The sequence below is a fragment of the Ambystoma mexicanum genome, chromosome 9, assembly GCF_040938575.1.
Source record: "Ambystoma mexicanum isolate Mex_15411 chromosome 9, UKY_AmexF1_1, whole genome shotgun sequence".
Classification (NCBI taxonomy): Eukaryota; Metazoa; Chordata; class Amphibia; order Caudata; family Ambystomatidae; genus Ambystoma; species Ambystoma mexicanum.
Genome location: NC_090931.1, coordinates 1,524,741,569 through 1,524,762,898, shown reverse-complemented (window position 1 = coordinate 1,524,762,898; position 21,330 = coordinate 1,524,741,569). Strand labels below are relative to the sequence as shown.

General features: G+C 48.3%; 1 long non-coding RNA gene across 2 annotated transcripts in view; it reads right to left on the bottom strand.

Annotated features, from left to right (window-relative positions):
* Positions 1-21,330, bottom strand: part of LOC138489413 (uncharacterized) — a 201,491-nt gene that overhangs the window by 33,360 nt on the left and 146,801 nt on the right. The window contains exon 1 of one of the 2 annotated variants that reach the window (XR_011274795.1): positions 2,571-4,671. The exons of the other annotated variant lie outside the window; for it this stretch is intronic. This is a non-coding gene — a long non-coding RNA (uncharacterized lncRNA). Of the gene's footprint in view, positions 1-2,570; positions 4,672-21,330 lie in introns of those variants that run through there. 2 annotated transcript variants of the gene reach the window in all.

The following is a 21,330-nucleotide window of genomic DNA, read 5'->3' as shown; positions in this document are numbered from 1 at the left end:
CACAGCGGAGCGAAGCATGGTGTGTGTATAGCCTCTACAGACCTCCGGGAAAGTCAGCCGGTGCATTGTAGCTTTGAACCGGAAGTGGTCTCAACACTTCCGGTTCATGTTCTCCACAGTGCCTGACTGGTGGCTGCTGGGCCACCATCTTGAGGGCAAGTGCCATGCCAGACACCAGTCCCGCAAGTCTCTGCACACCTAGCCCTGTGGAGAAACTGGGATATGCCAGTGAGGTCCTTCCGTGGGTGTATGGTAAGGCAGGTAAGGCTGAGGAAGTTCAGACAGTACATGTGAAATAGAGGGGACCCGCCCATGGATACTCTAATAGAGTATTCCTAACACTGGGAGCTGCTGTGCCTACCCCACTACTGGTACCCACCCAGCTTTGTCCAGTATAAGAGCAGGAACATACTGTAAAATATGCCAGCACAACCAGGGAGCCAAGTCCGATGGATTCTGACCAATGCATGCGAGTTGCGTCGTGGGCATAGAGGAAGCGGGGGACTCCTGGGAAGTAGTTGCTGCAGCCCTCAACATCGGGTGGGGGAGTGGCATATGTACTGCAACAATGCCTGGAACACCAGGGAACAAGGTGAGTCAGCGCCTGGTCAGGGCACTACTTTAAGTGTGAGGCGTGTTAAACAAGAGCGTGCCGGCACCCCAAGATGTGTGGCTTTCTCTGAGAACAAATAGTGAGTGAGCAGAGCAGAGGGCAAGAAATGTGTGGTGGAAGAGATAGAGGGAAAGGGGGTAAGGTTAGATTTGGTAATTGTAGCCCCTCTGTTATGCACCTTTGCTGGGATAGGAAATGAGAGAACCTGGTTCCCGGCCCATGCTCTATTTCCCATTGCCTATTGACTGCGGCAGCCAACAGGTAACACACTTATGGCCAGATTCTCAAAACCTTTTGTGGCGCAAGTGAGGAGATGTGCTATTGCATCGCCTCACTTGCACTCAAAAAAGTAGCAACCCCATTCAAAAAGGGCATCTGAATGAGTGCATCCCAGATGCCCATGCACTTCTTGCCCCCTTTTGGCATTTGCGCAGGTAGGGGGCATTTCTGGCCAATTTAAGGTGCACCCCGAATACATGAATGGCATGCACTTTAAAATGGCCAGAAATGATGGGCATCCCTCAACGCCTTTTGAAACATGCACTGGGGAGGGGCAAATCATGGGAGGGTCCTTTCTAACCCTGTCATTGTTTTCTTTTGAAGTGTGCCAGCTGCGGGTTAAACCGCAGCAGTCACACTCGCATTTAACTCCTTTAACGCCCTTTCCCAATGAAATGCGCTCCCAGCAACAACATGGATGCTGGGAGCCTGTCACATGTTAGTGTTGGTTTATGCAAGGGGGCTGGACCGCCCATCTTTGCGCTTTGCGGATAAGGTGATCTTAGCAAATGAAACAAGCGTATTCTCTGTGCTCCTTTCATGTGCGCTATTTTTTGGGAATCTAGCCCTTGGAGTCTGCAGCTTCTGCCTGAAGTATACTGCCCTCTATAATTTGATGTATTGTCTCAAACAGAGAGAAGATAGCTAATCATAGAAAGGGGACTTGGCTTTGATTTCGATTTTCAGGAGGTGTTCGGCTGAAGGACAATAGCTGGACTATGACTACAGTCCGGCCAAACACTGCAGGGTTCAACATTACTGGGAACTTTTTTGCTCCTGCTTCTAGCCCAGGAGAGCCTGGCTAGCTTGACACCTTCAGCTCCTGGGGCCGACTGGGGGCCTAGAAACACACCTAAGTGACATCACATTTCTGTATTTGGGAAGGTGTATAACGAAGCCTTGGCGACATCTAGAAGACTACCCTTCCCAGAAACACTTCCTGCTCGCACCAATAACCCTATGAACTATCTACTGGTCTCCCTTCTCTAACGCTTAACTAACATTAGAGAAGGCATAGCGTTTGACCACATTACCGCCTTCCTGAAGGTCACTAGACTTTGCACATTCCAACTTTCTCACAATTGCCTACCACTCTGAGCACTCATACATTCTTATCATCCTTGATCTCCCTGCTGTCTCTGCCACTGTCAATCACTGCTCCCTCCTGCACATGCTCCCTAACATGGGCATCTGTGTCCTACCCTTGACCCGCTCACTGCCTACCTGTCAGACTGGCCCTTTCCCATCACATGACCTTCAGCTCCTCCACTCTCTCACAGTGGAGGTATCCCCAATGATCTGTTCTCCTCCTACTTCTTTTCATACTAAACACCTCCTCTCCTGGCAAACTAACCTCTTTGGAAACTTTTGCCCATCACCTGTTTGGTGAAAATGCAAAACTCTTCTTCTCCTTCCCATCCTTGACCCCTGACCTAGTACCTTGTATATCATTCTTACTGCCATTCATCCCCAGATATCATTCCAATGCCCAATGCTCAACTCCTCTGGGTTCTAAATCATCTAACTTCCCACTGCCAAACCCTCACCACTCATAACCTCCCCAATATCCTCCAAACTTCTCACCCCAACCCCGAAGGCTTGCAACATCAGGGTCCTCCTTCAATTCACTTCCTCTAGTCCAGCCCACTGAATAGATGCAAAATCCGCCACCACTTACTGTAATCCTGTCCTCAGCTGATGTTGACCTGCAACAGATGCCTTGCGAACCCCCACTGGGAGAAGGTTCTGAATGAGGTGCCACTATTACATGCAATGGAGAAGGACAAGTTGGATAGGTAAGAGGAGTTCCAGTCAAGAGCAGAGCCACAGGTGCCCATGTTAGAGAGGCTGTGTAAGAGAGTGGGGTGATTCAGTGTGGGGAGGGTGTGAAGGAAGGTGGAGTGAATCACTGGGTGGAGCGAGGGTGTATAGGAGGCTAGGGCGATTCTCAGTGTGTGGAGGGTTTGTGGGAGGCTAGGGCGATTCTCAGTGTGAGGAGGGTGTATAGGAGGCTAGGGTGATTCTCAGTGTGAGGAGGGTGTGTAGGAGGTTAGGGTGATTCTCAGTGTGGGGGAGGATGGAGAGAGGGCGGTGGAAAGTTGGAGTGATTCACAGCCCGGTGAAAGTGGGAATAGAGGATGTGTTGGAGAGCAGGGATGATGCACAACGATGCAAGGGTGGGGAGAAACAGTGTTTGTGAGGGTGGGGCGATTCACAGTGTGGGGAATGTGGGGAAGGATGTATAGGAGGGTAGGGTGATTCTCAGTGTGGGGATGATGGAACGAGGGTGTATAAGAGGGTAGGGGTATTCTCAGTGTGGGAAGGATGGAGTGCGGGTGTATTGGAGGGTAGGGTGATTTTCAGTGTGGGGAGGATGAAGTGAGGGTGTATAGGAGGGTGGTATGATTCTCAGTGTGGGGAGGGTGGAGTGAGGGTGTATAGGAGGGTAGGGTGATTCTCAGTGTGGGAAGGATGGAATGCGGGTGTATTAGAGGGTAGGGTGATTTTCAGTGTGGGGAGGATGAAGTGAGGGTGTGTAGGAGGGTAGGGTGATTCTCAGTGTGGGGAGGATGGAGTGAGGGTGTATAGGAGGGTAAAGTTATTTGCATTGTGGGGAGGATGGAGCAAGGGTTTATAGGAGGGAAGGGTGATTTTCATTGTGTGAATGATGGAACGAGGGTCTATAGGAGGGTATGGGGATTCTCAGTGTGGGAGGATGGAGTGCGGGTGTATTGGAGGGTAGGGTGATTTTCAGTGTGGGGAGGATGAAGTGAGGGTGTATAGGAGGGTGGTATGATTCTCAGTGCGGGGAGGATGGAGTGAGGGTGTATAGGAGGGTAGGGTGATTCTCAGTGTGGGAAGGATGGAGTGCGGGTGTATTAGAGGGTAGGGTGATTCTCAGTGTGGGGAGGATGGAGTGAGGGTGTATAGGAGGGTAGGGGGATTCTCAGTGTGGGGAGGATGGAGCAAGGGTTTATAGGAGGGTAGGGGGATTCTCAGTGTGTGGAGAATGGAACTAGGGTGTATAGGAGGGTAGGGTGATTCTCAGTGTGGGGAGGATGGGGTGCGGGTGTATTGGAGGGCAGGGTGATTCTCAGTGTGGGGAGGATGGGGTGCGGGTGTATTGGAGGGCAGGGTGATTCTCAGTATGGCGAGCATGGAGTGAGGGTGTATAGGAGGGTAGGGTGATTCTCAATTTGGAGAGCATGGAGAGTGAGAAGGTGTGAAGAAGGGTGGGTGATTCACAGCCTGGGGACCGTGGGGAGAGAGGATGTGTAGGAAATGGGTGATTCACAATGTGACGATGCCAGAGAGAGAGGTTGTGCAGGAGGAGGGTGGGTTGATTCACAATGTGGGGAGGGTGGGTGGGTGAGTGAGTGCGTAGGAGGGCGTGTTTCAGTGTGACAAGGGTGGCTGGAGATAGGTGTTATAGTAGGGTGAGGTGTCCTGTGTGGGATGGTGTGGTGATTTACAGTGTGGAAAGTGTGGGGTGTGTAGGAGGGTGTGGTGATTCACAGTGTGGGGAAGGTGCAAGATAGGGTGTGTAGGAGGGTGGGGTGATTCACAATGTGGCGACGGCGGTGGACAGGGTGTGTAGGAGAAGGGTGGGGTGATTAACAGTATGACAAGGGTGGGTGAGTGGGTGTGTAGGAGGTGGGGGAGAGGGTGTTTAGTAGAATGGGGTGTCTATTGTGGGGAGGGTGTTTAGTTTGATGTGGGGCCTGGTCCAGGTCAGGCCCCAGAGGGAGTAATGAGGACAAAGACACAGTAGTGTCTTTCTCACCGGGTCCCCTACTCCAACTGGCGCATGCGCCATGGGGACTCGCCTTTATTGGCTGGAACACACGTGACTGCTGATGCAGTCTCTTAAAGAGATACACCACACGCCTCCCTTTTCACATTTCTTTTCAGATAAACAACAAACAGAACATAGGCACTTGTTGCATTACACAACCACTTGTAACACAAGTAAATAAAACACAAATATGTAAGTTCAATGATACCAACTGATGAACTGCACTAACAGGTGCCCTCTGGCATCAGGGAAAGTCTACTTCAAAGTCACGCAGATAGCTGGGCTGTCTGCGGTGCTTTCATACAGGGTAGCGCCTCTCCCCTCCAGGGTTCGTCCTCACCCGAGGTCAAGCCTCCTCCTTGGTGGGGTCGCGCTGTCTTCCCTGTCGCTGGATGCTGGGCCTTCCAGGCTCGTCCCTTCTCTTTCGCTGTCGAGGCTCGGCCAACGCCGTATAGACTCTGCCCATTGGCGTCGCTCGGGGCTTGAGTCTCATCTTTCTGAACCAGCAGGAGTTCCTGGTCACCGTCGTGTTGCCATCCGATGTGGTCACCATCGATCCTTTGATAGCTATCACCCTGAGGGAAGTTGGCTCGTGAGCCAGAGACAATTTCCCTTGCACATTTCTTGTTCTCACCAGCAATCAATCCCCTAGCTCTAGGAGGTCATTACTCAGATTTCTCCGGTCAATTAACCCTCTCGTTTGCTCTTCTCCTTCCATTAGATACTGCCTGGTCATCGATGATTCCTGATGTTCGTGGTGTGTGACCTGGGAGAAGTCCTCGTGGGCACCTTTGAAATAGTGCTTCAGCAGGGGCCACCCCTGTGGAGCAATGGGAGTCATCCGATACTCTGCCAAGAACTGGTACAGGGAATGCTTCTCGCACTCCCCTTGTCCGTGGGCTATCCAGAAGACCTTGTTCAATGTCATCATCAGTCTTTCGGCCTACCTGTTTGCTCTCAACCACAGTGGTGTGATCTTACGGTGGGCAACACTGTGGTTGCGCAGATAATCCGTGAACTCTCTGCCTTGAAATTGAGGCCCATTGTCGGAGCATATTTCCATTAGGAGTCCATGAATGGCAATGTCTCTCTCCAATGTCGGTATTACATCCTCCATGGATGTGTAGTCAACAGGCTCGACCTCAGGATATCTTGACCACTGATCAACGAGGACCACGAAGTTCTTGTCTCTGCAGGTTGATTCACAGTCCATGTGTATCATGCCCCATGCCACACTGTTCCTCTCCATTGACTCTATCTGGGGCTCTCATCGGTGCGGCAGTGGCACCTGGCACCACAGAGTTGTAGATAAAATCTTCCACCCACTCTTTGAGTCCCGGAAACCACACCTTCATGTGGGGCCACGCCTTGGTTTTGGCAACACTCTGTAGACCTTTGTGCGCCAGTTCCAGCGCTCTTCCTACGAGGCTGGCAGGAACCACTGTCTTCGAGCCCCTTAGCACAAGGCCATCTTCCATAAATGTGAGTTCTCCTCTCACTCTCTACATCTGCTCTAGCGCCTTTCTTGCCTCTGTGGTCCGTGCCTAAAGCTTTTCGAGGACTCTCCGCCACTCGCCCTTTGTTCCAGCAGCCTGGAGACTTCTGAAGCACTCCTCATTGACTGAAGCCTTTCTAATATTGTCAATTGCCATGAGGATTGGGGACATTGCATCCGCTACACTGTTCAGGTACTCCTCCGTTTCCGCCTCTTCAGTACTCTCGTTCTCCCTCGCTAGGGTGGCATGACAGGTAGTCTGCAGCGTTGGGGTTCCCCGGGCGAAACGTGAGGTCGACATCATAATCCTGTAGAGTGAGCAGCCACTTTTCGATTCTTGCCAGTGGCTTGGAGGAAGTGCCGGTCATGATTGGTATTAGGGGCTTGTGGTCCGAGACGACCTTCAGGGGTTTGCCTTACATATACTGGTGGTAATGTCTGTACCCCCAGAGCACCGCCAGGGCTTCTCTTTCGATTTGTGAGTATCTGTGCTCGGTCACCAAAAGTGCCTGGCTGGCGAAAGCCAATGGACGGTCCGACCAGTTTTCGCCTGGCTGCATAAGCACAGCCCCTAAGCTGAACGGGCTGGCGTCAACTATGATCTCAGAGCTCTTTTCTGGGTCGAGAAATGCCATTATGCTCTCTGCTGTCAAGGCCTCCCTTTATGTCATGTGCATTATTTCTTTGTGAGGCTGCAGAGTGGCTCGGCAAGGGTGGCTAGGTTCCGTATGAACCTGCCACAGTACGTGGCCATCCCCCAAAAGCTAAGCACCATCAACACGTTGACCGGGGCACAGGCTTCCTTTATGTCCTTCACTTTCAACAGGTCAGGGGAGATGCCACCCTCCTGGAACACTAATCCAAAGAACTCAATCTTCCTCTGCATAAGTGCGCACTTGTTCCGGTACAGGGTTAGACCTAGATGTTGGATGCACTGCAGGACACTCTGCAGGCTCTCCAGAGTCTCCTGCTCAGGCTTCGCGTAGACCACGATGTCATGGCTGATGTTCATTGCTCCTTTTAGGCCAGCAACAACCCCCCTGGTGGTCTTTTGGATGACCTCTGCAGCTGAAAATATCCCAAAGCTCAGGGCCTTGTACCTGTATAGGCCTTTGTGCGTGCTGACGGTAGTGATATAGTGCAATTCCGGATCTAGCTGAAGCTGGTGGTATCCAGCACGGAGGTCCAACTTGGAAAAATAACGGGTGCCCTGGAGGTCTGCCAGGATGTCGTCCAGGGTGGGCGTGATGGGTGATATCCGACGGATCGCTCTGTTCGGGAGATCGCTCGGTTTGTTTGGGCTTCCTTGCAATTACAATCGGTGAAACCCACTGGGTTGGACCTTCCACATTCTCTATAATGTAAGTCTGATCAGGTTGCCCAGCTCTTGTTCCACGTGGTCCCTTAGGTGAATTGGCACCCAGCGATGCTTCAATGTGACAGGTTGGACCGTGGTGTCGATGTGCAACCACAATGGTTCTCCCACCAGTTTCCCAATGGTGATGAAGACACTGGCATATCTGGCGAGCAGAGTCTTGTTGTCAGTCTTGATGTCCTCAAGGTATACTCCAAATGTGAAGTTTACAATGTGTAACACCTCAGTAGTGGCGCACCCCAGCAGAGTCACCTCGTTCACCTTGGTGGCAAAAAAAAAATGGGCCCTGATTGATGGATGTATCTTCATGACGAACCCGGACCATGAACGCGCCCTCCAGGGACGGAGGCTTTTTCCTGCCGAACGTTAAAATGTGCACGCGTGTCTTGCTTAGGGGTGGTATGTTATCCATCTGTTGGTAGTGGTCCTCTGCCATGATGCTCACAGAGGCGCTGGAGTCAATTAACATGAGAATCGCGGAGCCGCAGATGCGAATTACGCACCTGGGCTGACGTCGTTTTGACCTTTGCAGCACCAACATGCTCGAAATGAAGAAAACATCGTTCCCATCTTCTTCCTGCTCTTCAGGTTCATCCTCTTCCGCCATTGGTTGTTCGACTTGGGCTACATTGCGCTGCAACATCTGCATCACCAGTCTCGTGGGTGCCTGACATCTTGAATGTGTTGATGGTGCAGGTGCTCTGCAGATGCGCGCAAAATGGTTTGCTATGCCACAGTGACCGCACACGTGCCCCTTCACTGGACAGTCTTTCGGGTGGGGCAGGTCATAACCGCAGCTGAGTCACAGGGGCATATTTCCCCCTCTGTCTTCTTTCCTACTCCACTGCTGGCGCCTGTTGCTTCTTTGAAACTGCCTCCGCCCTACTGCAAATGCATCCTCAAGCTTGACGTCTTTCATCACCAAGCAAATCCAGCTCCAAGATGTGCGTGAGCGTGATTCAGGGCTCGGGCAGTATCTGCCGCTGCAGGTTTACCGCAAGGCAGCCTTGTATGACTTGTTGGCACACCTCATGCTACACTTCATGCCAGGCACATGCCACTGACATGTGTCCTGCTGTGAAAGGCGTAGAGAGATTCCCCCCTCTTTCTGTACAGAAGTCCTCATGAGGGTTCTCTCATAGTCCACCTTCGCCATGGGCGCAAGGTAACCAGAACCATATCGTAGTTGTGAACCGGTTTTTCAATAGGTGTTACACAATTCTGACTTTGTTTTTTTAAGGTGTTGAGTAGGGCGCCATAGTCAGGTAAGATACAAGCATCTCCTTGATTCTCTAGCTGAGCATATTTGCTTGTTAGAGTATTGACGTTTTTTAGACTCAGGAACAGGCGATTGCCTTTCAGGTTGACTTCCACTTTTGGTTTGAACGTTGCCTTTTCAATAGGGGTGACTGGCCATGATGTGCACAATAGGTTACGGTCACTTGCCGTAATTTTGACTATTGTGAAGGATGTGATAGACGTCAGCAGGACCGATGAAACAAAAATATAATCTATTGTTGCCGATGAGATATGGCCTTCCCAAGTTAGGATACGATTTGTGCTCAGAAAGACGGTATCCAGATTTACAAGTTCTTTCGAGTTCATCAAAGCGGACCATTTTTCGCCACGCAATTCCACCTTGGTTTTTGCTGGGTTGCAGGACTTCATAGTGCAAAATGCATTTAAGTCACCACAGATGTATAGGCAGGTTTCAGAGTGGGCGATGTAGGCTCTGTCGAGTTCCTTCTCCAGCATGTCCAGAAAATCTTGGTCTGTGATGGAGTCTGGGTTCCAGTAGACATTGATGATATTAGCTGAAGTTGTCACTGTTTTCTCCAATACTTCGTGCCAGTGAGTTAGTTTTACCTGGACTGTTAGCATGAATAGGGATGTTGTTAGAATTTTGTCAGTTTGAGCCCCTTTCCAATTCGGATTGCTATTAGAAGGCCCGAGGATGGTCTACATTTTGACCCTTTTTTAGCCGGGGCAAGAGCGATTTCATACCCATCCAGAATGGGGTCGGTAGTTAGCCATGTCTCCTGAAGACACAGAATGTCATAGAGAGCCAGATTGACATCGCCTGGTACTGTCAGATGGGCGGACCCACGAGTGTTCCACGAGCCAAGCTTCACGATATAGTCGGGTGTGGATCGTGTCAGGTCTTCGGTTGAGTTCTCGGTGTACTTGAATTGCTACTTTCTTTGAAGAGCCAGCGATTTCGGGAGCCAAGCCCACATGTTTTGTAGGGTGTTGAGTTTTCCCCTATCCGTGGGCTGTTTTTGGTCTTTCACTATGCTCTGCATGCAAGTTCTTTTGATTGAAGTTAGTGGGCCATTGGGACGTCTTTCATATTTCATTACCACCTCTTGTTGCCAATTGTTATGGTTGATTGAAGTAGAAAGGACTCTTTCTGTTTTTCTAGTAGGAGGAGCCTCGGATCTTACCGTGCTGTGTCCGCTTTGCCTCTCTGACGGTTTTTCGGTACAATGCCCGACTTGACACCATCCAGTCGAATTGTTCTGGGTTTCAACCTCTGGAGATCTAAAATATTTGGTGTTTTCGTTCATTTTCCCTGAACTTAGATGCGTTCTGCTTTTTTTCAAAGTTTCCTCGCGTTGCTCGTGGTCATCAGCTTAGATTTCTTTTAAATCGTATCCCAGCTTTAGCAAAGGCGTCACGTAACTTCTGTTTAACAGTCCGGGAGGTGATGTATAGGTAGGTGCTTGCCTGACGACCTTTGTGAAATGGTTCTACTATTTGCAGGTCTCTTGATTCTATTGATCTAAGTTTCGGGATACTGTGTAGCAGTTCCATCATGGTTCTTCTATTTAGAACAACCTGTTCTCGACTGGTGTGTATTTGATCGAGTTTGAATGCATTAGTCCTCGGCTTCAATGAGTGGGTTCTGGATTTGGAGGAGAAGTCATCTCATGTTTCCTTGCCGAACCCATTCAATCTTCTGTTTTCTCTTTCATCTTCTCTCCAATTAATTTTTATCGGCCCTTGACATGCTTGTTTCCTTGTTTCTTTTGGGCTACTTGGTTTCCTCTCTGCACTGTAATTTGGAGAGTTGGTTGCTTTTGATAAGTAGTGACTTCGTTCGCCTACACTAGGTTTAGTGTTTTCCTTCAGGCGCGTCTGATCTGTACACCATTTTGCAATTCGTGAGACCTTCTTGCAGCGGTCCTCCAGTGAAAGAAAGGCAGAATGATCATCTGGTTCGATTATGTCCGTATCTAGTTGAGGTTCCACCATTTGATTATTCTGGGTTGCTCTTGGTTGTATGGCATCGACATTTAGTCCATCCCTTTCTTCATCATGTTGGCTCAGATTTTCTAGAGCTTACTCCATCAGGAGGTCCTCAGTGGGTTTAGAGATGTTTGAAGAACATGATGTCTCCAAGTCGATGCAGATTGGTGTCGACCCTTCCTCCGTTTCTTTAGGGGTTGTACTGATTGGGCTTGCGGTTTTCCTTGGTGCGCCGTTCCGCTCCTCCTTCCTGCCTGCTCAAGGAGCCAGACACTTGTCTGACACTGGTAGGCAGAAGACTAGTTGCTTTTTGCTACTAGCTATTGGTGCGCTAGTTGGTTTGCAATCAGCAAATATAGAAAAGTCTTTGTTTGCCGCAAAGTACGTTCCCTTCTTCTGTGGTTTTTCCAAATCAAGTATTTGATCGTTGTCTTCACATACACAGTTTTGAAGCTTCTTTCCCCCCGGCAAGCGGCAGCCGCTGCCCCTCACTTGGTTGTCCCTCGGGGGCCTGTTGTTTTGCTTTGTCGTTTTAGCCGCGTATTGCAAAGAAGAGCTAGGTTTGTTGTGATTCGTGGTGACACTACTTAATTTAGGGGATGGAGCGACGGTTTGCGAGCTTGACTTATTGTTGTGCATAGGGCCGCTCCTTGTCTTAGGAGATGGAACAGTGGGTTGTGAGGAGGTGCTTGTCTTTTTTGCCTGCTTCTCAGGACCGTTGGATGTTCTAGAGGGTAGTTTACCAAATGTAAACTCCAAAGTCTGGGTTTGACATGCTACGTCTATAATGGCTGCCAGTTCCTCCATACACACCCGGCGGTTTAAAGTGTTTTGTTCTCTAGCTTTTTCTTTTTCTAAGGTGGCAATGTAACCCTCTAGGTATAGCAATTTAGAGTGCATCATTTCCGAGAGAGTACTGTGGTCTTTTAATGTGTCATTAATAGCCTCATACAGTTTTGCAAAAGGTGCAAGAGCAACGGTCACTGCTGACATAATTGTCAGAATATCCAGCTTTTTCTTAGGTGATTCGGCAGAAGTGGCTTCTAGCAGTTCACTGTGTCTTCTATCCTTAAAGGGAGTGATGCCATCGGTGGGCGTGGATCTTTTTTGGTGGATTTTGGCTGTGCTGTCGTACTAGGCGTGGCTGCGTCTTTCCTTGGATCTTTTCGTTCCTTGCGGCTCCCAAGTTCCTCTTGTAGCTCCTCTTGGTTTTTGGCCGTGTTGAGGTGCGTAATGTCCAGGCTGGTAGGTCTGTTTGCGTCGACTGGAGGTATGATCGAGCTTTCGACTATGGCATCTTCTTTGCAGTTTCGTGGACTAGGCAAAGGTCTATCCGTCTCTTCAGGTGGAGATGTGGCTTCTGGCTGAATTGTGTCATTTTGACAGTGTGGGGAGGAGAGGGAAAGGACCTTGGGTTCGTTGTTTTTGTGCCCCACTGAGACCTCTGAGCTGAACATTACTTCTAGCATTTCGCTGTTGGTAATTTCACAGATGGTTTCGTATTTTCTTTTGCAACGCTTCACAAAAAAGTTTTTCAGGGTTTGTGTGGGTGGAATGATATTTTCAACTTGTTTTCTTTTGATTTTATTATACGCCTAGTAGTCTGTTTGCCCAGTTGTTTTTTTGTTTTAGTGGCACCACATGGTTCATCGCTTTTGTTTCTTGGCGTCCCATTTGAATGGACAAGTTGTTCATCAGACTGCTCATCAGACTGCGTTATGCGTAATTTTTTATTTTTTGGAATTATTTTCGATTTTCTTAAACATGGACCTTCTTCATTGTTAGAAGCCATATCTCTTTCTGGAGGGGGGTCTGAAGGGTGGATTTGTTCTTCAGGAGCATCCCCTTCTACAGTGTTAGTGTCAAGCTTGTTATGTTTATCATGGACCATGTGCAGGGATGACTGACTTTCCTGAAGAGGTAGTGGGTGGATTTCAACGTCCACCCTTACCGGTTTTCCTGTTGGGAAGCCGCCAGAGTGCGCAGCTCCCAGATGGCCCACTGAGTGAGTGCTTTCAAGCTGCATGTTGAGCTGGTGTTCATGGGGTCACCCTCCTGGGTACCCCGTTTAGAAGTGTTTGTTTCATTCACATTCCGCCCTGTATTCGGGCTATGGGATCCCGCCGAGGGGAACACTGCGGCACCAGCCGCCAGGCATTCCACAGCCATCTCCAGCTCCGCCTCTTGCTCCTTCGAGCCAGCCCCGCCCCTCGCTGAGTGGATCGATGCCATCCATCCTCTGACAGGCTGCGGGGTGCGGGGAGACCGCAGCGTGGGGGAGGGGGCCGGGCAGGAAGGAGCCGCTGCTGGACAAGTCCGACTGATCAGGAGGATCCTGCTCGTTCACAGGTGAGTCAAAATGTGTCGCCATCATGTTTGGGCGAGCTTGCTGAGTAGAGGATCCAACAGGAGACCGCTCGATCATAGGTCAGCGGCGTAGACCTAGGGAAAAGAGTTGATGTACGGTTATTTCGAGTCTTAGATGGTACCTGTCCCAGAGTTTTGTTGGAGTTCTTACGGGCGCCACCACTGTTGGCAGAGATCGCTACAAGCAAATGTTTGTGGAGCAGTACCCCCGACCCCCTAGCGTTACAGTCGGGGGCGTCATCCACCACTATGTGGGAAAAAGCCAAATTGTCAATCCCTGAAAGCTGTATCTTTTTGGTTTCTGCTCGCAAGCATGAGCGCGAGCACCTCTGGCAGCCCTCGTTGTGGCCCGCGGGGTTAAGCAGGGTAGCGTCCATGGCTGCCATAGACTGCCTGAGACTGCTACTCTGCCGCTACTCCGTGGCCGCTCCGCAGTAAAATTGAGTTTTTAACTGCTCCAAGCTGGTCACAAAAAAACCCACTGAAGACAGACTAGAGTCTGTTGCTGGAAACAGAGTAGCTGCAGTCACTGCCTGAGACTGCTACTCTGCCGTGTTGAACATTGAAATCAAAAGAAACCACAAATACAAAGAGGCCACAGGGAAGGCCGGTGTAAAATGTTGAGGTGGTCATACAAGGGTCAAGTCAAATCCCTTGTACAATCAAAAGTCCTTGACACATTGCAAAATAATGGCTATTGTGGAAGTGGCATTTGCACCCGACTGACCGTGCGGACTGTGATGATAGGAAGCCCGCGCCTGCCGTAGGCTAACAGAGTGACCCGGCGAGATGTGATTGACCTTCAGAAGTCTGTTTATTGATCCAAGCATTTGATCATTGTGCTACTGTTTAAAAAGACATTAAGACTCAGGATGATTGTAGGGGAAAAAAAGCTAATCGAAGCAAACTGTGTAGCTGGGGCAAATGTGAACTCGACTGAGGGATGCCTGCAAAATCATAGTGATGATAGAACTATGTGAAACCTTACTGGGGGCTTAAGAGAAAGCCTGACTGGGGCTTGAGGGAAATCCTGACTGGGGGATGGAAAACCAAGGGAAGTGAATCCTGCATAGTGTTAAAACACCTATGAATATTGTGATGGCAAGTATGAACCCGACTGAGGGATGTCCACAGTGAGTGGTTGGTCTGAACTCGACTGAGGGAGGCTGACGATTGAGAAAGGATCGGAGCCCGGCTGAGGAGGATCCAAGGGTGACAGGCATTCACTGCGATAAAAACGTGGGGAAGGGCGAACCCGGCTATAACATCATGACTTATGATTTTGTTAATACATCTTTCTTTTCTTGTGAACATTATCCCACACTGTTTTGTAGCGTAGCGGTAAGGATTGGAAATCGTTTTTCTTTAGGTACAGGCTCTTTTTATTTGACTAGACGCCACTGGGACTGTATTATTATTATTTGATGGTCATTGCTTGCTCCATTCTTAGAGTTAGGTGTAGCTGAACTGTTTATCTCACCCATTTGACAGTTTAATAAACACCCTTGAACTGTGATCACTTGTATCTGTCTTACCTTGATGCCATGCCTTCCTTACAAAATCATATGACCATACGAGGAACTCAGGGGAGTTGCATTGTCGTGGCTGGTGATGTATTGTTAAAATGGCCGCAAGTGTGCATGATGAGAGAGAACTGTCAATCAAGACTTGTGTTTCACTAACATTTATAAAAGTTGTATTTCTTTTGAACTGCGTCAAGTCTTCTTGGGTAACTGGAAGTAATGGCAAAGCCTCATGGCTGGGAATAACATTGATGGTACTTTGAGGAAGTGGAAAGTCTTTATTCACCAAGAAGAATGTTGTTGGAACTATGGTTAACAACACGTTTCTGTAACATTAAAACTTGAAGAACTGACTAGAGACTTTGCTACCTATGTGGATTTACTTATTTCTTTTGGTGAACATAGGAACTGAATTGACCTTGAATCCTGGGGAAGGGAGTTGACACAGGTTCCTAAAAGGTTATCAAGAAACTGTGAATATCATTGTTTTTGTCATCTGAATTGCCATATATTTTCGGGTGTATATGATGTTTAAGTGTGACGGCCACACAGCCTGTGTTAGAGTGTTTCCCTTTAGTTTTGTTAGGCAGGGAAATCATCAGCTGAGTCTGGATAGTGAGGCATTTAATATTATATATACTTTAATAAAATGGCATGTTTTGAACAAAACGTTGTCCACTTCGCATTGCTGACCCTTCACAGTACTTAAGGTACAAGTTAACTCTGGGGTGTCATCATTAAAGTTAAATAACTGGTTTAACTAAAATCCTGCGTGGCCATGTGGATTCACTGTGCATCTCCATCTCTCTAACGTACAAAGAACTTGTATGTGGAGAGTAAATTGGCACTCGGCTTGAAAATAAAAAGTTAATGCACTGCAGAACCTGTGATGTAAATACATAGTATGTGCCTCGTCCGTACAAAGAAGGGGTAAATGTAACCGGTCGCACTACGCTGTAGGGTGCCATGTTGTTAATGAAAGCTTAGTGTGGATGGTAGCGCAGGGATTTATTGGTTCAGAGTAGAACTCCAGCCCCCCATACTCAATGCTTCGTACTAGTATGGAGGGGACCCAAAAAAGGAATCAAGGATGCATTCAATATATGAGTTCAGTAATGGCTGAACTAATATATTGAATGGCCCCGCTGCGAGTCTCCACACAGCTGGAGGTTTCCATCGTCCCCCGCCGGGGATAAAGGAGCAAGAAAGTAAGTGGGGTGGGGAGGGTAGGGAGGACGGGGGAAAGGGGAAGGAAAAAAAAAGCCTTACTTGAGTCCCCAGCGGGGAGTGAAGGCAGCCTCTCAGCCGTGGGGAGGCTCGGAGCGGGGATGGCCCTGCTTCGAGCCTCCTCATTGGCTGAGGGACTGCCATGCCCCCCGCGGGGACAATGGCAGTGGAATCCCGACCGCGGGATTCCTGGCCGGGTAATGCCTCAGCGAGGGACAATCAGAATGGTTCTTTCATTCTGATTGTGCCCTTGCCAGGTACTAATTAGCTTTCGATAACTCTCAGGAAGCGTCTGGATCTACCCACACACATTACCTCTGATTTCATTACATTTAGCTTTAGATCACTGTCAGGAAGCCTCTGGCCCTACCCACACGTTACCTCTGATTTCATTACATTTAGCTTTAGATCACTGTCAGGAAGCCTCTGGCTCTACCTACACATGTAACCTCTGATTTCATTACATTTAGCTTTAGATCACTCTCAGGAAGCCTCTGGATCTACCCACACACATTACCTCTGATTTCATTACATTTAGCTTTAGATCACTCTCATGAAGCCTCTGGCTCTACCTACTCACATTACCTCTGATTTCATTACATTTAGCTTTAGATCACTCTCAGGAAGCCTCTGGCTCTACCTACTCACATTACCTCTGATTTCATTACATTTAGCTTTAGATCACTGTCAGGAAGCCTCTGGCTCTACCTACACATGTAACCTCTGATTTCATTACATTTAGTTTTAGATCACTCTCAGGAAGCCTCTGGACCCATCAACACATATTACCTCTGATTTAATTACTGTAATTAAGGCATGGTATCAAGAATAGACAGGCAGAAGTGATCACAGTTCAAGGGTGTTTAATAAACTGTTTGTGGGATGGAAAGATGCCTAATCTAAACCTAAATCTAAGATGGGAGCGAGCTACGACAATCAAATGAAAAATAAGGCATTCCTTGTAGTATCTTGTAAAAATAAAGGGCCTATGCAAAAAATAACTATTGCCAAATCCTTACAACTGAATATAGAAAGAGTGTGGGATAAGGGTTCTCAATAAAGAAAGAATTGTTCATGAATAATAAGTCAGGATGCAGGTTTCCAGGGGTCTCCCTTCCCCACGTTTAGAGCACGGGATAAGGTGGGACTTCTGAGCACAGCTCACTTCTTGAGCTTTCCCCAGCACCAGACGACAGTTCCAGTTTAACTTCTGAGAAGCCTCGACGGCCAAGTCTCTTTTCAACAAAAGTCTCTTGCACTTCGAGAGTCGGTAAAATAACAAACAAATGAATGTTCTTTCTGACTTGTATTTGGGATGAGGATTCTTCACCCCTTGGTCCCCATCTTCCAGACGCAGACCCCTCTCCATTCTCAGCCTCCCTCTGTTGGCTTTACTATGGCTTTTCTCTTATTCACAAATCTTATTGTCTTTTTAAACAGCTCCCCGTGGACACCTCTCTGCCGGGTTCACTTTTGTCAACACACTGTTTCTTAGGACTTTAGACTTCGTCCCGAGTTACTGGCATCCCTCCACCGGGTTCACTATTGACACTTCACAAATCCTTTTGCTTTCAATGATTGCAGGATTCACTTCCCTTGCTTTACCTTGATGTGGGATTCACTTCCCTTGCTTTACCTTGATGTGGGATTCACTTCCCTTGCTTTTTCAACAGTTCTTCGGTCAAAGACTTTCGACTGTACAGGCATTTTGCTCGACCCCTGTATGACCACTTTGACCTGTCTTGGTGGCTCTGCTACGGCCTTCTGGTATCAGTAGTTTCCATCAACACGCGATCGACCACAGTTACTCGAGTCAGCACCCACGTGGTGTTGGTCCCCTCTGCAGCTGGTCTTCCCCTAACAAATTACAGTTCTTTTGAACTTCTCTCAATACACCACTTTGCGACTTTCATTCAGCACAGTTTGGTTTCTTATCGGTTCCCCCTCAACTTACTGGCTGTGATGAACCGCTTGACTTTCCTTACATCTGTAGTCAAGGCCGGTACCATGGTAGCAGGAGTCTCCCTCGGTCCTGCTTATCTGCATAGGTACGCTCCATGTACCGTTGACATCTGCTGCAGCACACTTGAGCTAATGTTCTCGGGCTTACGTTTTCTTCCTTGAAGGTTTCACGGGGTTGGGTCAGAAGGGCAAGGGCGCTTCTCTCCTTATCACCTTCTCGATTCTCGCCGCCTTTCTCCTTCTCTTGAACTGCCGGGTCTGGTTAGCTGTCTCATTGTGTGGTCTGCCTTGCTCATACTGTGCTCGCTTGCTCCACCTTTTATCCCTGTAGGGAAAGGAAAGGGCTGTCAGGTGTGTGTGTGATTCTGGTCAATTGCCTGACTTTGTCTGACCATTGTAGTGGCACATGTCAGGTAAATGGCTCTGGTCTTAGTCCATTCTTTTTCTTGTTGAACGAAAGCGTTTGTGTCGGAAAAGGGATCGGGGGGTGGCATAGTGTTTTTTAATGTCCTACGTGGTAGGATGGGGAAAAGGTGTTGAAAGAAGAGTCCCACTCCCAATCCCCGAGGACCCCCCATCAAGGTGATTCACCCTCATTGGTCCACCACAAGGACTAGATCTAATAGTGATGGCCATGTCCTGGCTACCTGGATGACAGATCCCCAGGGACTAGCTATGGAGACACCTTCAGGTTTCTCACATTATATTTAGCTTTAGATTACTCTCAGGAGTCCTCTGGCCCTATCCACATGTTACCTCTGATTTAATTACATTTCGCTTTAGATCACTCTCAGGAAGCATCTGCACCTACCCACACACAGTACCTGTGATTTGATTACATTTAGCTTTACAACACTCTCAGGAAGCCTCTGGTCCTACCCACACATGTTATCTGTGATTTCATTACATTTAGTTTTAGATCACTCTCTGGAAGCCTCTGGCCCTACCCACACGTTACCTCTGATTTCAATACATTTAGCTTTAGATCACTCTCAGGTAGCCTCTGGACCTACCCACACACGGTACCTGTGATTTGATTACATTTAGCTTTACAACACTCTCAGGAAGCCTCTGGTCCTACCCACACGTTACCTCTGATTTCAATACATTTAGCTTTAGATCACTCTCAGGAAGCCTCTGGTCCTACCCACACATGTTATCTGTGATTTCATTGCATTTAGCTTTAGATCACTCTCTGGAAGCCTCTGCCCCTAACCACACGTTACCTCTGATTTCAATACATTTAGCTTTAGTACACTCTCAGGAAGCCTGTGGCCCTACCCACACACACGTTACCTGTGATTTGATTACATTTAGCTTTACACCACTCTCAGGAAGCCTCTGGCCCTACCCACACACGTTACCTCTGATTTCATTACATTTAGCTTTAGATCACTCTCATGAAGCCTGTGGCCCTACCCACACACAGTACCTGTGATTTGATTACATTTAGCTTTACAACACTCTCAGGAAGCCTCTGGTCCTACCCACACATGTTATCTGTGATTTCATTGCATTTAGCTTTAGATCACTCTCTGGAAGCCTCTGCCCCTACCCACACGTTACCTCTGATTTCAATACATTTAGCTTTAGTACACTCTCAGGAAGCCTGTGGCCCTACCCACACACACGTTACCTGTGATTTGATTACATTTAGCTTTACACCACTCTCAGGAAGCCTCTGGCCCTACCCACACACGTTACCTCTGATTTCATTACATTTAGCTTTAGATCACTCTCATGAAGCCTGTGGCCCTACCCACACACGTTACCTCTGATTTCATTACATTTAGCTTTAGATCACTCTCAGGAAGCCTGTGGCCCTACCCACACACACGTTACCTGTGATTTGATTACATTTAGCTTTAGATCACTCTCAGGAAGCCTCTGGACCTACCCACACACGTTACCTCTGATTTCATTCCATTTAGCTTTAGATCACTCTCAGGAGGCCTCTGGACCCACCCACACACGTTACCTTTGATTTCATTACATTTAGCATTAGATCACTCTCAGGAAGCCTGTGGCCCTACCCACACACAGTACCTGTGATTTCATTACATTTAGCTTTAGATCACTCTCGGGTAGCCTCTGGACCCACCCACACACGTTACCTCTGATTTCATTCCATTTAGCTTTAGATCACTCTCAGGAGGCCACTGGACCCACCCACACACGTTACCTTTGATTTCATTACATTTAGCATTAGATCACTCTCAGGAAGCCTGTGGCCCTACCCACACACAGTACCTGTGATTTCATTACATTTACCTTTAGATCACTCTCAGGAAGCCTGTGGCCCTACCCACACACAGTACCTGTGATTTCATTACATGTAGCTTTAGATCACTCTCGGGTAGCCTCTGGACCCACCCACACATGTTACCTCTGATTTAATTACATTTAGCTTTAGATCACTCTCAGGTAGCCTCCGGACCCACCCACACATGTTACCTCTGATTTGATTACATTTAGCTTTAGATCACTCTCAGGTAGACTCTGGACCCACCCACACACGGTACCTGTGATTTCATTACATTTAGCTTTAGATCACTCTCGGGTAGCCTCTGGACACACCCACACATGTTAACTCTGATTCCATTACATTTAGCTTTAGATCACTCTCAGGTAGCCTCTGGACCCACCCACACACGGTACCTGTGATTTCATTACATTTAGCTTTAGATCACTCTCAGGTAGCCTCTGGACCCACCCACACAGGTTACCTCTGTTTTCATTACATTTAGCTTTAGATCACTCTCAGGAGGCCTCTGGACCCACCCACACACGTTACTCTGATTTCATTACATTTAGCTTTAGATCACTCTCAGGTAGACTCTGGACCCACCCACACACGGTACCTGTGATTTCATTACATTTAGCTTTAGATCACTCTCGGGTAGCCTCTGGACACACCCACACATGTTAACTCTGATTCCATTACATTTAGCTTTAGATCACTCTCAGGTAGCCTCTGGACCCACCCACACACGGTACCTGTGATTTCATTACATTTAGCTTTAGATCACTCTCAGGTAGCCTCTGGACCCACCCACACACGTTACCTCTGTTTTCATTACATTTAGCTTTAGATCACTCTCAGGAGGCCTCTGGACCCACCCACACACGGTACCTGTGATTTCATTACATTTAGCTTTAGGTCACTCTCAGGTAGCCTCTGGACCCACCCACAAATGTTACCTCTGATTTCATTACATTTAGCTTTAGATCACTCTCAGGTAGCCTCTGGACCCACCCACACACGGTACCTGTGATTTCATTACATTTAGCTTTAGATCCCTCTCAGGAAGTCTCTGGACCCGCCCACACACGGTACCTGTGATTTCATTACATTTAGCTTTGGATCTCTCTCGGGAGGCCTCTGGACCCACCCACACACGGTACCTGTGATGTCATTACATTTAGCTTTGGATCACTCTCAGT